The sequence below is a fragment of the Prionailurus viverrinus genome, chromosome E2, assembly GCF_022837055.1.
Source record: "Prionailurus viverrinus isolate Anna chromosome E2, UM_Priviv_1.0, whole genome shotgun sequence".
Classification (NCBI taxonomy): domain Eukaryota; kingdom Metazoa; phylum Chordata; class Mammalia; order Carnivora; family Felidae; genus Prionailurus; species Prionailurus viverrinus.
Genome location: NC_062575.1, coordinates 7,874,720 through 7,890,860, shown reverse-complemented (window position 1 = coordinate 7,890,860; position 16,141 = coordinate 7,874,720). Strand labels below are relative to the sequence as shown.

At 51.2% G+C, this 16,141-nt stretch overlaps 1 protein-coding gene across 1 annotated transcript in view; it reads left to right on the top strand.

Moving 5' to 3' along the window:
- The window catches only part of GAN (gigaxonin), a 58,970-nt gene extending 54,100 nt beyond the window's left edge, over nt 1-4,870 (top strand). The window contains exon 12 of the transcript XR_007147463.1: nt 3,642-4,870. The gene's annotated coding sequence lies outside the window, so the exon portion shown is untranslated. The remainder of the gene's footprint in view (nt 1-3,641) is intronic.
- The last annotated feature ends 11,271 nt before the right edge of the window (nt 4,871-16,141 follow it).

Genomic DNA, 16,141 nt, shown 5'->3' with positions numbered 1-16,141 from the left:
AGAGGATGCCTCCTGTGGTCAGATGGAGACATTTGAATATCTGGGGAAAGAATGAGGTGGCACTTTGCATGGATTTATTTATTTATTCTTTAATGTTTGGGTTTTGGTTTTTGTTTTTTGTTTTTGTTTGTTTGTTTTTTGAGAGAGCTTGAGCAGGGGAAGGGGACAGAGAACCAGAAGCAGACTCTGCAATGACAGCAGAGAGCTTGACGCGGGGCTTGAACTCACGAGCCATGAGATAATGACCCGAGCCGAGGTCAGACACTCAGCCAACTGAGCCACCCAGGCACCCCTGCATGGATTTAAAAGGTGCTGGGACCCCCTTAAAAAGCACCTGGTGGAAGGGAAGTGTGAGCTTGCCCTTGTTCCGTGGCTGCCCCTCATGTCTGTGAGAGCCTTGGAGGAGCCAGGAAGGGAGGAGACGGATTTGTACAGAAAAGCTGCCCTGGGTTTAATCAGCAAATGCTTATGGAGGACCCCCTAGGGATTCTGCTTGGATTTCTGGGGGGCTGTCATGCCGCTCTCCCTCTAGACCGTAAACTCCTCGTGGGCAGTGACCCTGTCTTGGCCGTCTGCTCACCCCAGTGCCTGACACACAGCAGGTAGTCAGGAAATGGTTGGCCAGTGAGTACAGTACCCTTGTGATCAAAGTGATGTTCTTTGTGGGATTGAGAAGCCCTCTCCAAGAGCGATTTATTTTGTTGGATTTTAAATGAGAGGCTTTGTATGCACATGTGCTGGCCTCATATTCTAGAGTGAGAAACTAGTACGGATAAAAAACACAAAGTGCCTGACGTACAGACGCACACTTCTGTGGTTTCCATATGTTCTTTAGGATTTGGAGGACCCTACTATACTCAGCACACCTCATACCACTGATCACATTTAGTGTTGGGATTGATTGCTTTTTACACGTGCCTCTGGGTGTTTTCCAGAACATACTGCTGTGATCCTCACTTCTCCATGATGGCTGCAGTGGCCCCACTGGACAGAGAGCAGTCTCTGAGGCCCAGGAGATATGGCTTCATTTCCCACCTCACATGCAAGTAGAAACACAAAGCAGAAGCCAGGTCTTTGTATTAGCATTTCACCGTTCAGCCTCTGAGACGATCGCTTACTTTTCTAGGCGTGCAAGTATTTGCAGTCCTAAAATAATCATTTGTGGTATAACGTAAGCCCTCAAACATGTCCTTTAAAGTTATACAGACATAAGCTGAAAGATCTTTGGTTTTCTTTGTCAGTTAGCCATAGGAAATTTAAGAATTGACTAAAGTTGTAAGAACGGAAGTACTAAGTGTGTTTGACAGAAAAGCAGTTTTTATTCTTAAAGAGCAGAAACTTCATTTATATTTCTTTTCTTACCACGTGTACAGTAAGGGAGAAGAGAGTGTGTCTTCAAAGGTAGAAGGAAGTATTTTGCTAGCTCTCTAATAACCCCTGAGGTACTCTTTCTAGCCGGTTCAGAAATGATGGAGATGCAGGGTATAAAGGTGAGTTGTGACTTGCTTACCCACGTTGGAGAAGGACGTGAAATCAGGTCAAGGCTTTGCTGGCTGCTGGTGGGAAAGTCTCAGTGGCGTCGAACTCTTATGTTTGCTATTACTTGTTTGTAAGCCAACTGGTAAAACTTGTAAAACCTTTGCATGTTTCTCAAATGATTCTATTTTTCATTTTAAATACATCTCACCTTTACAATGCCTTTACACCTTTACGTGACATCTGAGGAGCTCAGTTAAGATTCTTTGTTCTTTGGTCTAAACGCATGCGGTCGAGGAAGGTTTGCTCGTGTTCAGTTCTGTCCCCGAAGTTCTGTCAGTGACTGGGTCTTTAGACTTCTTCCCTTCCTCATCACATCAGATATCTGATAAGTTAAACAGCCTGGCTGGCTCACTTGGTGGAACGGGTGACCCTTGGTCTTGGGGTCGTGAGTTCAAGCCCCACGTTGGTTGGGTGTAGCAATTACACAAGTGTAGCCCATACATGCTGCATAAGATCACACAGGGAAAGATCGCCCGTTCCTACGACCCGTATAAATATGTGGCCACTTTGGATGATTCAGATCCCAAGTAGACACAGGCTCATCTTTCTGGTCAGCGAATTATATTTATTAGACCTTTCTTTTTAGCATTTAAGTAAAATTCTTAGGTTTTAAAACTTTATTTTTATTGTTCCTGCTTGTCAATTACAAATAAGGCATACTTTAGAACCTTGGGTAAAACTTTTTCCAGTTAAACCTGTGAACTTGGTATGAATATGACTATATGTAGCTCGCTTTATCGTGTTTCCTGTTTAATTGGATGAGAATTACATGCACCTATTCCCTTGTTCTTTGTGTTTATAGGAAAAACTCTGTTCTCCGCTACCTCATTATGTGGTGTTGTGCTTGACCCCCTGCCAATTTAGGAGAATTCAACACATTCTGTCCTTTAACAAAAGCCTGGAAGCCAGCAGCAGGCGGCCTTGAGGAATACAATTCTCTAAGGCTTATTTTCCATTTTACTATTTTTTTTTTTAAATAGGCACTTTTAATCAGGAGGAACAGTCATTCTCCTAGAGCTGCTGCGAAGTGATTACTTGAAACTCAACTTGAACTTTAAAGAGTCTTGAAAAGGCTGTGTTTTCATAACGTAGAAAAGTAGTATATTTAAACACCACTGCTGTGTAAAACAGAGGGCTTACTCTCCATCCTTGTTAGGATCAGACCGAGAAGGTGTCTACCTGTAATCTGACCCAGCGGTGGGAATTCAGATGCTTGGGGCTACTGTTTTTCTTTGTCTTAAGGTGCTACTGTGGTTGGTTTAAGGAGCTATTAAGTGTATTTCCATGAATTTGTTTCCCAAGAATCTTTTAATTTTGATGACAATAGAGGCTCATTAGTAGATTCCTCTTCTCGGTTCATTCTGACAGTCTAGAGTTTTAAAATGAAATCTGAAAGTGTTTCCAAAGGACAAGGTTGAGGTTGACCAAACAATTTAGAATTGCAGGATGCTTAAAATCACGAGCGATTGGGTTTTTTTCTGAGCATCAGTGGAACGCGCCTTCTCTGCACGGCGCACGTCGGGCTCTGTCCTCACCAGCGCCTGTCACCTTCCCTGGGCGGTAAGTTAGGGGAGCGAGCCGCCCGAGGCCCATCGATTCCTCCAGTCAGACCTTCCTCCTCCCGGAGCAGTTTCTTACAGGAATTACCCAGCATCCCTGGTGCCCACAAGACTTCTGCCCGTTCCTAAAAACCTAGCATCCCGGGAATAATGTAGAGACCAGATGAAAGCTAGCGACAGAACTGCCGTTATCCTCCGACATGATCTGGTTTTTAAGCTTGTGCTTTTGAGGGTGAAAGGCAGAGTTTCTCCCCAGATGACAGGACGTCAGCACCAGCGGGTCTGGCAGCAGGCGTGAGACATTTTCCTAAGTGGTTTCCAAGAGAACCGACACTTACCGCTTCAGGGCCCCAGCCTTTTCCTTTCGATTATCTTGAGGAAAACCTGTGTAAACACTTTATGGACTTGCGCAAGCAAACCTAGTGGCTGTGAGCGTGCACGGGCCCCGGAGCCAGGCACAGGTGGGTTTGAGGGCTTGCCCCGAAGGCTGTTTTGTGACCTCTGGGAGCCCTTTAACCCTGAAGCCCAGTTCCTTACCTGTAGACGTAGGATGACGTCTTCGGGCTGCTCTGAGGACCAGAGACGTGAGGGCGATGAGAGCCTGGCGCCACTGTGTGACCGTGGCCGCCGTGGCCACCCAGCCCGGCCTCCGGTCATCGGTGCCCTCGCTGCGCATCCTGACCTCGGCACTTCCGCGTTCGGACGTCTGCCGCCGTGGGACCTACAAGTAAATGGATGTATGTGTTGATAAAATGATTTACTTCCTGGACCCAGGCCGCTGCTCTCCTTCCACTGCTCTAATATCTAGATTCAGGATGGTTCTGTAGAGCTGAAGCATCCCCTAATGCGTGTTTAGACCACTTAGAGTTGTTTTAAATAACCCTCCGTTCCGAATTTGCATACTGAAGCCCTCTAAGAATACTTTAAATTCTTTACCAAAGTTGATTTTTCTTTTTCCCTTAAAATGCCACAAGTAGTAGTCTACACTGGTCATATCAACTGGATATTTTCTAGATCTCTGTTTGAGATCAGCATACCTATTCTCTCTTAACGTGGATGCCATGTGAAACTAAAGCAAAAAAACAAACAATTTGTTACAGGTACGTGCATGTGTGCGTGTGTGTGTGTGTGTGTGTGTGTGTGTGTGTAGAGCTTCCGCCCCTTCGGATAAAGAAGGGTTATTTAACAAAGTGATGCAGAAAGTGAGCTACTTAATTCCTTTCATAACATCGCTTCCTTTCCGGTTCGCACTCTGGGACTGGTGGATTTAGCAGCATGTAAGACATTGTATAAAGTCATTCTTGGTATCTTTGTGAATCAAACAGGAAGTAGAAACAGGGCTGCAAGGGCTGAGAAATGGATCGAACAGCCAGACATTGCCACTGAGAACAGCTTCTGAGGTACCGTGACCGTGTCCATTTTTACCGTTTTTCTTAGTAATTTGTATAAAAGTATAAAAGGCAGAGAAAAGTGCTGGGAGGGATGAAGTGTTGGGTGTTAGGGTCTTTAGTGATGCTACAGTCTAATAAATGGCTAAATAGAAAGTCTTGTATCTAGGTTCAGAGGAGATAGTTCCTAAATGAAAAAGAAAGAAAAAAAACATGGCGGGGTGGGGGGTGGAGGGGAATCACTGACAATTTGAACACAAGGCAACTGTTTAAAAAAAAGAAGAGTGACACCTAGGTGGCTCAGTCAGTTAAACATCTGACTTCAACTCAGGTCATGATCTCACGGTTCATGAGCTCCAGCCCTGCACATCGGGCTCTGTGCTGGCAGTGAAGAGCCCGCTTCGGATCCTCTGTCTCCCTCTCTCTCTGCCCCACCCCAGCTTGCACTCTCTCTCTCTCTCTCTCTCAAAAAATAAACATTGAAAAAAAAAAAAAAAGAATAGGGGCACCTGACTGGCTTAGTTGGTAGAGCATTCGACTCTTGATCTCAGGGTCGTGAGTTCAAGCCCTGTGTTGGGCATAGAGCTTACTTTAAAAAATAAGTAAATTTTTTATGGGGCGCCTAGGTGGCTCAGTCAATTAGGCGTCCCACTTCGGCTCAGGTCATGGTCTCACAGTTTGTGGGTTCGAGCCCCGTGTCGGGCTCTCTGCTGTTAGCACTGAGCCTGCTTCGGGTCCTCTGTCCCCCCCATTCTCTGCCCATCTCCCATTTGTGCTGTCTCTCTCTCAAAAACAAACAGTAAAAAAAAATAATAATACATTTTTTAAAAAACTAAAAAGCAAAAAAGAATAGTGTTTGTTGGGGGAGTGGGCGGGTAGCTAGAAAAGGACGTCTTCTGCTCCTTCATCCACGGGCTGCCCCAGATGGGCCCCTGGGCCACTGCATTTAGCTGCCAGTTCTAGGCGCCACCGTCAGAGAGACCTGAGCAAGCCTGGGGCCCCCAAGGGACGGCAGTGTGGGCGGTAGGCGCTCTGGGAGCTGGAATCAGGACCTCCGGAGGCCTGAGGCTCTGGCCTGTGAGGATGTCTTTAGAGCGAGCCGGTGTGCATGGCTCAGGCCAGCAGTGGACACAGAGACAGAGTGGCCTCGTGGAAAAATGGGTGGCCTCTGTGGTACTGAGCGCTCGTCTGTGAAAGTGCCCCCTAGGATGAGTCCTTGCGGCTGTGACTGACAGCACGCCAGCATCGGTGAGAGGGTTCTTACCGGTGGCAGGATATTGGGCACCATCTCCAAAGCTCCTTGCAGGCTGGCAGCTTAGTAAACAGTTGAGTGAGTGATGTGGGGAAGGGGGAGCTTGTACTTCTGCATTGATTTTGAGGACAAAAGTCTTTGTTATTTTCAACCTGTGCTCCCTCTCCTCCTTTCCCCCCTGCCCACTGCCCATTTACTGCCTTCTGGCTGCAGCCCCTGGCCAGCAGCCACAGCCTTCTTCAGAGAGCTTTCAGAAATAGGCCTAGTTCTAGAGATTTCCCTAAAACCACGCTGTCATCCAGAACAGCGATTCTTGCTTTCTCTACACTTTTTGCTCTAAATCTGTCGTGTACCTGTGCAGATTTAAGAAAGCTGATGAGTAAAATTGCATTCTTTCAAGCAGGGCCCAGGTGACCCCACGGCCCGGGATGCTCTCCAGGGGGCTCGTGTGCTGGGCCACCTCTTGGGGCTCCTTGTAGCTTGAGCCGTCGGCAGCCTTGGGGTGGATTCTCGTTGTCCTTTGAGAAGAATTTCCAAAGCATCCGATTCTGTGGTTTGCTCTCTCTCTTCTGTGAAGGCACATGGCAGTCTTAGTCTGGAGGAGACGGAGGCGGCCCCTCACTCTGCGTCTCTCTTCTGCACCCCCACCCCCGGCCTTGCAAAGATCTGTCCCAAAACAGAGGAAGGCAGGCGCCAGTGGGGGCTCGCACCCACGTCCTCGTGAGGGAGCCGTCTGTGTGCTCTCGTCACTTGGGTATATTTTCTCCCCATTTCTTGAGTGGTCTTCGCTTACTGAGAAGTGCTGTTTGAACCAGTGTTGGTCCTCCTGCCCACGACCCGCCGCGGCCGCCCAAGGACCCCGCTGGTGGGGCCTCTGGGGAAACAGGCCCCTCCACGCCTGTCGCGTCTCCCTGCGCCAGTGTAGAGACTGGGTCAGGGTGGAAGAGGTTATCTCATGCTGTTTACGCCCTCTGGTTGCCCCTCCCATCCCCCCCTCTGCTCCTCATCCTATGCCTGTCCCAGCCGGAGGTTTTAACTGCTTAAACTATGTATCTCAAAAAGGGGAGAAAAAGAAAAAACGAACACACAACTCTTCTTGTTCCCCAGACCATTTGCCTAAAAGTGTTCACTGAAAAGGCATTCTTCTAGGAGCTCCTGACCCAGCCTTTGTGACTAGCACTTTCCACAGCCAGCTGGCCCTGGCTGCAAGAGAGCCAGACCCGTCCCCCAGGCCCCGGGGAGCTTCCCAGAGTCCACGCCACCCCCCCTCCTCCTGGGTGAGAGCTTGGGCCGGAGCCTCCCCTCCGAGGCCCGGCCCGCGACACAGCGGAGGCTCCTTAAGCAGCTGTAGGCTAGAACAGTCTCCCTGGGCCCCAGGTCGGCCCGCCCGCCACGCCTGCCCGGAGGCCCTCGGGGCTCCTCCCTGAGCTGGGAGAAGGGGCTCGAGCTGCCACACGTACTCTACCTCAGCACCAGGCCGCGAGGCGCCGTGCGGGCCCCAGGTGGCCCGGCAAGGCGTGCTCAGGCCCCGGGTGGCTCGGAGGCTTGCAGAAGCCAGCCTTGTGCCCCGGCCACACGCAGAGCCGGGGAGCCGGGCCCCGGGCTCTGCACCGTCACTGTATCCACCAGAGCAGAGCGAGACCGTGGTCTCCTTGTCTCTTGGTGGGCTCGGAACTTAAAACCACCACTCCAAGTTGTGAGCAGAATCGGAAATTAGAACCACTCGTTTACAATCAGAGAGAGACCATCTTTTCCTATTTTCTTCAAAAGGGATTTCTGCTTCCGAAGAAACTCCAGAAAATAAATGTGTTATTATTAATCTAGCATGTGTTCATTGAACTTGACTCTTAACGCTTTGTAAAAAGACTAGGTAGGATCTGGTACGGGGCGGGGGGGGGGGGTAAAAGGGTGTCATCAGCTTCAAAACAAACCAATGTATGTGGGTTCACAGCATCTTTTTTTCCTACATGGGACCTCAGAATTCAAGTTCTCCTTGAAAACAGCCACATTCCAGGGGGCAGGTAATTTTGTGGTGGGAGGTGTGCCAAGCGGCCTTTAGTTGAGAAAAGCACAGATATTGGCAACACTTGCTTAGTTAAATCATCAGTGGCTTTTTCCACTGATGGGATTCTTTTCATTTTGACCTGCTGGTAGCACAGCTTTTGTTTGGTGCCTCACTCTTGTACCCCTTCGAGTCGCCAGGGACGCAGTGATACTTTGTTTCGAATCGTACCATTTGTGAACTGTGACAACCGTACGAAAGGAGGAGCCGTGGCCGCGGCAGCCTGCCGTGCGGTGACGCCTCCGCAGAACCGGGGTGGTCAGCGGATTGAACAAAAGCACCTCCCCGCCCCAGCTGTCCCCTCCCGTCCTCATTAGGAGCTGTCCCACGGGAGCACCGTAGGCAGGCTGGGGCAGAGTCCGTTTTATCGCTGTTGTGTTCCCAGTAACAGGGATGCACGTGTCTGTCTGGGAAGGAGGTCCATCCGTAGCTCGTTATAAACGCGTAGATTCGTTCGGTCCCTACTGTTGGATGCAGCTCTCCTGCTGTGAGCAAACTGTCAAGGGAATTCCTTAAAACGGGGCTGTAAATCCCACCGGACTCTCCGAGACTCAGGGCTGATGTTCACTGTGGGCCCTGGCCCGGCAGGACGCGCCCCTTTTGGCTGGTTGCCCTTGTGGTTCCAGGCGTAACTACGGGACGGTCGCCCTTGTCGAGAAGTGGGTTTTAGCACACTTTCGATTTGCCGTTTTGCCGCTTTTCACACCGTAAGGAGAACTTCATAAATAGCCAACTCAAAAAAACACCGTGTCAGGACTCATCTGGTTAAAACACAAGCATTTGTTGAACGAACACGTTTCTCTTTTCTGACACGACACAGACAGATCGTTTGAGTGTCAATCCCGCAGGTTTTGCAATCTGGGAAGATTCCAGGTTGAGCAGTCTGCTTAGACGTGTGTTCAGCCGGGGTGGTGTTGTGTGCAGCCAGGGATCCTGATCTCGAAACAGACACCTGCTGCTAAGAGGCGAGAGATTTGCCGTGAAATACACAGAAGCTACTCGAGGGACCTGGTACGGACCGTTGAAAAGATCCGAAGGAGGGGGAAGCTGCAGCCGAGAGCGTCGTACCGCTCACACTGTGGGACAGTTCGCGGGAGTGTCACAGTCTCAAACGCCCTGTGGTCCACGTGCGCTCGTCTGTTCTGTGGGTTTGTTGTGGGGAGTAACTTTCTGTTCCTGTGCTGGCGTGAAATGTAGCGAAGTTGAAGTAATTTTGAATCCGTAACTTTTCTCACAGAGTTGCTTTATGGTTTACAAGTAACACTGATGCCAAGGGGGTGCGTCCGCCTCGTCCCATCCGGCAGCATGCACTTTGTCGGCCCGCTCCCGTGTGTTGCGGGGTAGCCGGGGGTCGATCCCTCTCCGCGCGCACGGGGTTTGTGCTCTGGGAACACGTTGCCGTCGTGCTGTTCTCTTGTACCGAGGATCACTGAAAGTGTTTTATCTTTTTTATGTAGTTTGTATTGACTGGATTTTATAACTGTAAGAAAACAGAAAACAGAGTGTTGTATTTTGATCTGAAATTTGTCTATGGTAAAGTAATTTTGTTTTATGTATTGGAAGTTCATTTAAAACTTGAAATATTTTCTAGAAGGGTACCGAACAAAATGAGTCGTTCAAGCTGTTTAGCCCAATAAAACAATTTGATGGGGAAGGCATTCTGATTGGCTCTAATTTTTACAGCGGCTCCTGCCTAAGTTTGCATTATCGACGTAGCTCGATTTGATTTCCGAACAGAAGGTTGCCTTTGTGCCACACCTGAAGCGGTTTGGGTCTCAGCTGCCTGGATCCTGGCTCTTGATGTAAGATCGATGCCTTGACAGGCACTCTCCACTGGCATTGCCTCGGTGGCTTCCGGCCCTATCACAGGAAGTCGCTACTCTGTCCTGCCCAGAAAACGGTTGCAAATTTCCCTTCCCTGGAAGACAGAGAGAAATTAGACTGTCAGGTAATAGAGGACCTTGATAGCGAGGGTGCCGTTGTATGTTGGAGAATTCCATCCGTGGCACATGGAATCCTCTGTAGTTTCCTCTTGCGGCCGTGCCCAGAGACAGCAAACCCACAAAGACCACTGCTCCTGAAAAAACGTCCAAGGCACATCCCCCCAAAGGTCAGGGGCAAAGAGCTTAGAGAATCTACCACACGCGTCAAAGTCACGTCGAGTCTGCCAGAATCACTCCTGAAGTCACAGGAAGAGAAGAAATGGAATGGATACATATGGATACGTACGTATAATGCGAATATATGATGAATATGTATTATGTATGTGAATGTAATATAAAATGAATATATAATGAATTTACATACATGATACATATATGTAACATATATAATATACATATATATAATGTATATTAAGGAACCCGGTCCTGGGGGAATATACCCCAGGTTGCCTGTTATCGGTGGGGGAGGGGTGCTTTGCTGCTGTGATGCAGGTGATGTGGGGGACGTGGGGTTGACCCTGTCACCCTCCTAATACCTGTGGCTGCTACAGCAAAGAATACATACCTTGTTCACCAGCTCTGTGACAGGGGCTGCTGAGTACGTCACATGTTAACTCACTTCATCCTCCCAACAGCCCATTTTTACAGCAGAAAAACTTGAGACCCAGAGAAGTTGTCACTTAGCCAAATTCACAGGCCCCAGTGTGGGCGGGAAGGGGGCAGAGCTGGGCTCCAGGGCCAGGCAGTCCAGCATCCTGTCTCTCTGGGAAGGGGACGGGCCTTTTTGCAAGACACTCATTTGCTCCCTTGATAGCCAAGGTGGCAGATCAAACGGTGTTGTGGCTGAAGGGGTTAGTCCCGGAGACCCCCAGATGGGAGCCACTTAGGATGGCCCATGCTGCTGCTGCCACCACTTTTAGCTGGAACAGAAGCCGGTGAGAGCCAAGGTCTTTTCTTTAAAAAAAAAAAAAAAAAAAAAAAAAAAAAAAACAAGACCAGGTTTGAGTGAATTGGTGTGCGTTTTGTTTTCTTTTGTTTTTTAAGAAACCTGTACTGCTTTGTTCCTGTGTTTTGGTACCAGAAAAAAAGAAACCTGTAGTTTTCTGGAGAACCCGATGGAGGTCGTTGCTGTTAATTGCCTGAGGTTCAGAGTAGCTTCTGAAATTTGGGCGTCCTCCGGGCCATCTGCTCCGGATTTTTTCTAAGGGCTGGGTCAGCTGCTTTTCACTGGTCCCAGCGTGTTTGTACCCAAGGATCTTTCTCTGCATGCCATTCATTCCCTACTAATAATGTCGCCCCGGGGTGGGGGTGGGGCGCTGCAGGGGCCACAGGCCGAGGGTTTGGGTTCTGGGATGACCTTGGGAACCCATTTCCTCGGCTGGATCCGTGAGGTGGGGCCGGATGGTGTCCCAGCTCTGCTTTCAAAGAGGAGGATGAACACTCCACACACACTGAGGATAGCTGTCAAAAAATGAGAGAAAATACCTGTTGCTGAGGGCGTAGAGAGATTGGAGCCCTCCTGTGCTGCTGGTGGGAATGGGAAATGGCGAAGCCTCTGTGGAAAGCCGATTGGCGGTTCCTCGACAAGTTAAGCACAGAGTTTGCGAGCCAGTCCTTCCACTCCTCGGTGTGTGTATGTATATGCCCAGGAGAACTGAAAACGGGGACTGAGACAGCACCTGCATGCCTGTGTTCGCATTAGCCACAAGGTGGAGACAGCAGACGGGTGGATACCCAAGCCGTGGTCTCTCCACACACTGGAATATTACCCAGCCGTGAAAAGGAATGGAGCGTTGGTGCACGTTCCAATGTGGATGAACCTTGAGACCGTCATGCTGCACGAAAGGCCAGACACGAAAGGCCACATCACAATGACATGATTGCATTTACGTGAAATGTCCAGAAAAGGCGAATCCCTAGACACACAAAGTAGACTCGAGGTTGCCAGGGCCCGGGGGCAGGGAGGAGAGGGGAGCGAGCGCTAACGGGCACGGGGTGACGAGAATGTTCTGGAACTGGGTAGAAATGGCGCTTGCACACCATTGTGACTGTATGAAATACCACTGAATTGTGCACTTTTCAGTGGTCTGTGTTATGTAAAGTTCACCTCAATAAAAGTAGTGAGGGATGGGGGCGCCTCAGGTGGCCCAGGCGGTTAAGCATCCTACTCTTGATTTCGGCTCGGGGCATGATCTCACGGTCACAGGATCGAGTCCTGCATCAGGCTCGGCACTGATGGCATGGAGCCTGCTTGGGATTCTCTCTCTCTCTCTCTCTCTCTCACACACACACACACACACACACAATCAATCAATAAACAAACTTTAAAAAAATAACGAGGGATGGAATAGAGCAGTTAAGAAAACAGATCAAGGGGCTCCTGGGTGGCGCAGTCGGTTCAGCGTCCAACTTCAGCCAGGTCACGATCTCGCGGTCCGTGAGTTCGAGCCCCGCGTCAGGCTCTGGGTTGACGGCTCGGAGCCTGGAGCCTGCTTCCGATTCTGTGTCTCCCTCTCTCTCTGCCCCTCCCCCGTTCATGCTGTGTCTCTCTCTGTCCCAAAAATAAATAAACATTGGGAAAAAAAAAAAAAAACAAAAAACCAGATCAATCCCGATACTGCTGGGAAGATTGAGGAAGTAGGGAGTCGGGTTTCGCATGCACAGTGGTGGGTGTTGCCCAGGGCCCTGACCTAGCCGGACCCCGGATAGAGAGTGCCACCGTGGGGCCCTGGGGAGGCCACTCGGAGCTGGCACACCCACGGGCCTGCAGTGCCTGGGGTGATCCGTGCCGTCAGGAAAGTGAAAGGAGCCTTTTGAACTGCATTTCTGAATTAGATTGAAGGGGAACCAGCCTACCAGTTAAGCACTGGACTGCCGGGTTCAAATCCAGCCTCTGCCATCAACTCAGGCTTTGGCTAGAGCCTTCCACACACACCGCCCCCCACGCTGTGCCTCAGGTCTCCAGGGGACAGTGACAGGACCTGTGGCCACAGGGTCACGGGGAGAACTGAGCTAGTCTGCGGCTGTGGCCAAGAGCACTCGGTAAGACCCCGTGCTGGCTGCTGGGCTTCTGTCTCTTAGCTCAGTGGGCGCGACCACTTACAGACAGGCTTGAAAAGAAGCCATGGTCTGTACCTTGTCGCACTGCCCAGCCCGGCCCGCCTCTTCCCCAGGGGCAGCAACAGCCCCCGCTCGGTCCCAGAACATGGCAGGGCGGCGGCAAGACCTGGCACCCATTCGCCACTGCCCGGGAACCTCAGCTGGATCGAACCACAGCTAGCCTGTAACGCGATGCCCGCTCCCTGAGGCTGGAGAACCCCCGGCCCGGGAGTCCTACCGCAGGGTAGGTGTGTTTTTATCCAGCAGGATGTACTTGTCAGCTAGGGCCAGGAGAGGGGAAACCCATTGACAATTCCAGCCTGGCCAGATTCTCCAGATTCTCCGTGAACCCGGTGCAGCCCTGAGGCAGGGAGGGAGGACGAAGAAGAGACATCACCTGCCTGGGGAGTCGGCTCCCTTGCCGGTCTCCCCCTGCGCCCTCGAAACTGCCCAGAGACTTGGTGGCCAACGGCCACCTGACACCTACCATCCCAGTGCCGGGTCCTGTGCGGCTGGTTCCCCTCACAACATTCTCTCTTAACAGATGGGAAGGTCCAAGCCGTTTGAGTCCCTTGATCCGAGGCAGAGCTGGGGTTTGGACCCAGGTCTGTCTAATACCACGGCCTGTGTTTTTTCGACAACTGTCCTTTTGCTCTGATCCCATCTCTTTTTGTCTTCAGACACAATACCGTGGGACTGGCACTCACGAAGTGTCCCCTCCAGTGCCCCCCCCCAGCACCTGGCCCCAAGACGTGGCCAGAAGAGGCGGCTGTGCTCAGGGCACCCCCCCCCAACTTCAGCAGGCTCGCTCTGCACAAAAGCCTCGGGGTACCTTAACCCCCATGGCAGATGGGAAGATGCCGGCCGTACCCCAAGTACGTTCACGTCCTGATCCCCAGACCAGTGAGCTAACATGGCCAAGAGAGACTCCGCAGATGTGATAGATGAGTTAGAAGTTCTGAGATGGGGAGATTATTCTGGATTATCCAGGCGGGCCTCATGCCATCACAAGGGCCCTTGTAACAGGGAGGCCAAAGGGGCAGACAGAAGACGGTGCAAGCGAAGCAGCAGAGGTTGGAGTGACCCCGGGCTCCAGGCCAAGGAGTACAAGCAGCCTCCCCGAAGCTGGAAAAGGCCAGGAGGCGGATTCTCCCCCATCCCCCACCCCCCAGCAGCCTGCCACAGACAGACAGCCGTGCGACCCCTTGGTTTCAGCCCAGTGAGCTCCTTGTTGGACTTTCCACCTCCAGAACTGCAAGATAATAAATGTGTGTTGTTTCAAACCGCTTGGCTTGTGTCCTTTGTTATGGCAGCCATGGGAACTCCCGTTACCCCAACTTCTAGAAGTTCAGATTTGATTAGTCCGGAATGGGCCCCGGGGGACCCTAACGTGCAGCCAGAGCCGCGAACCGTCCATCTTCAGACGTCTTGGAGATGATGCACCTGCTTCCACTGCTGGCCAGATGCGGCCGAGACTTTCACTGGCCAGAGCTCGCTGGTCCTACTCCCTACACCTGAGCCACTCACACTTTCTACTCTACCGAGGCTCTACTACAAGTCCCTGGGCCCACCTGAGTTCCCGGAGGCCTCTCCTTACCCAGGCTTCCTTCAGACAGCATCGAGGACCAGGAATCTCGACAGGCAGCCCCTCCTGTCTTCATCGTTGATCTCTGCCCATGCCGCTCAACTTCTGTAAAAAACCCATCCCCCCCCAAATCCTAGCTCCCCTCCTTTGCAGTCTGCTTTCTCAGTCTTTGGAAATCCCACCATGTTCCCCCCGCCCCTCAGCTTAAAAACCCTTTGCTGTTGTCCCCCACCTTGAGAAGGAAACCTGACCTTCATGCTCTAGGCTCTGAAGCACCACAAGGTGTCCCTTACCCACTGCTCCAGCCTCATTTTATGCCACTTGACACGCCCTCCGTCCGGCCACGGGAGCCCTCTGTGACCACAGGGCATTGGCACGTGCTGTGCACCTTCACCTACCAGTCTTGCTGGCCCCTCATCCTTCAGGGTGTGGCATCAATGGCACCGCTTTATGGAGAGCTTCTCTGTTCCTCTCCCCCCGCTCTGTATCAGGAGGACCCAAGATGCCGAAAAGGCCTAAGGGATTCCAAAGCGAAGCAAGAGGTATAGAGAGTCAACTGCTGACTCTTTACAAATACAAATAACACACAAACAGCCAAAAGCGGGCTCTTCTCGGTTCACCTTTCAGGTAGGGGCGATGTTGCGCTGTCCTCTTCAGCTCTCCTGTCAGGGCAACAGTAGCTGACAAGTCCCGAGTGGGAACAGACGCCCAGCCCCAGGGTAAGCAATCAGTAGAGAGAGCCAGCTAGTGGAGGCGGCCACCAGTCACTGTGCTGCCTTGTGGAAATGGGGTCCAGTGTTGCCATGCATTCTGACTTTTCCAAAGAAGCTGGGAAACCTGGAGGAAAGGCTCTGGTTTCTGCATTTATTATTATTTTTTTTAATGTTTATTTTATCTTTGAGAGAGACAGAATGCGAGCAGGGGAGGGGCAGAGAGAGAGAGAGAGGGAGAGAGAGAGAGTGACAGAATCCAAAGCAGGCTCCAGGCTCCGAGTCAGCACAGAGCCCAACGTGAGGCTCGAACCCCGCGAGATTATGACCTGAGCCCAAGTCAGACGCTTAACTGACTGAGCCACCCAGGCGCCCCAAGCTTCTGCATTTAAAGTTAATTCCATTTTTCAAAGAAGTATAGCACCGTCCGACCAAGCAGATATGTCTGTTTTGGCTTCTTCCCTATTTCATCCCCCGGTTTGTGTTTTTCCTAGCCTGGGATAAATTAAAAAACATGGCCATGTGATTTTGTGGCTGCTGCCACCAAAAAACGGGAGTTCATTTTGCTGCGTCCTGAATCTGGGCCGGTCAGTGACTCACTCAGCAGAGCCTGGCAGAAGTGACCATGAGCTAGTTCCAGAGCCGGGCCCAGAAACGTTCCAACCATCATGTGGGGAAGCCCTCAGGCTAGACTGCCAGATAACGGGGGGGCAGGAGGAGATGCAGTGAGCCCCTCTGAAGCCCTCCAGCCCCCGGTCAAGCCGCCCGATGCCTGCTGAGGCTACAGGTGACCTCCAACAAGATCTGCAAAAGGAACCTCCCCGCTGAGCCCAGCCCAAGTTGCAGAACTGTGAGGAAATGAATGGTGGTTCTTTGGGGCCGTGTGTTTTGGGAATGCTTGTTACGCAGCAGCAGATAACTGACACATAGCCCTTATCACAGCCTTTGGCCACCTTTGCTTCTGTTTTGTCTCTCTGCCCTATGCATCCCACTCCCCACACACT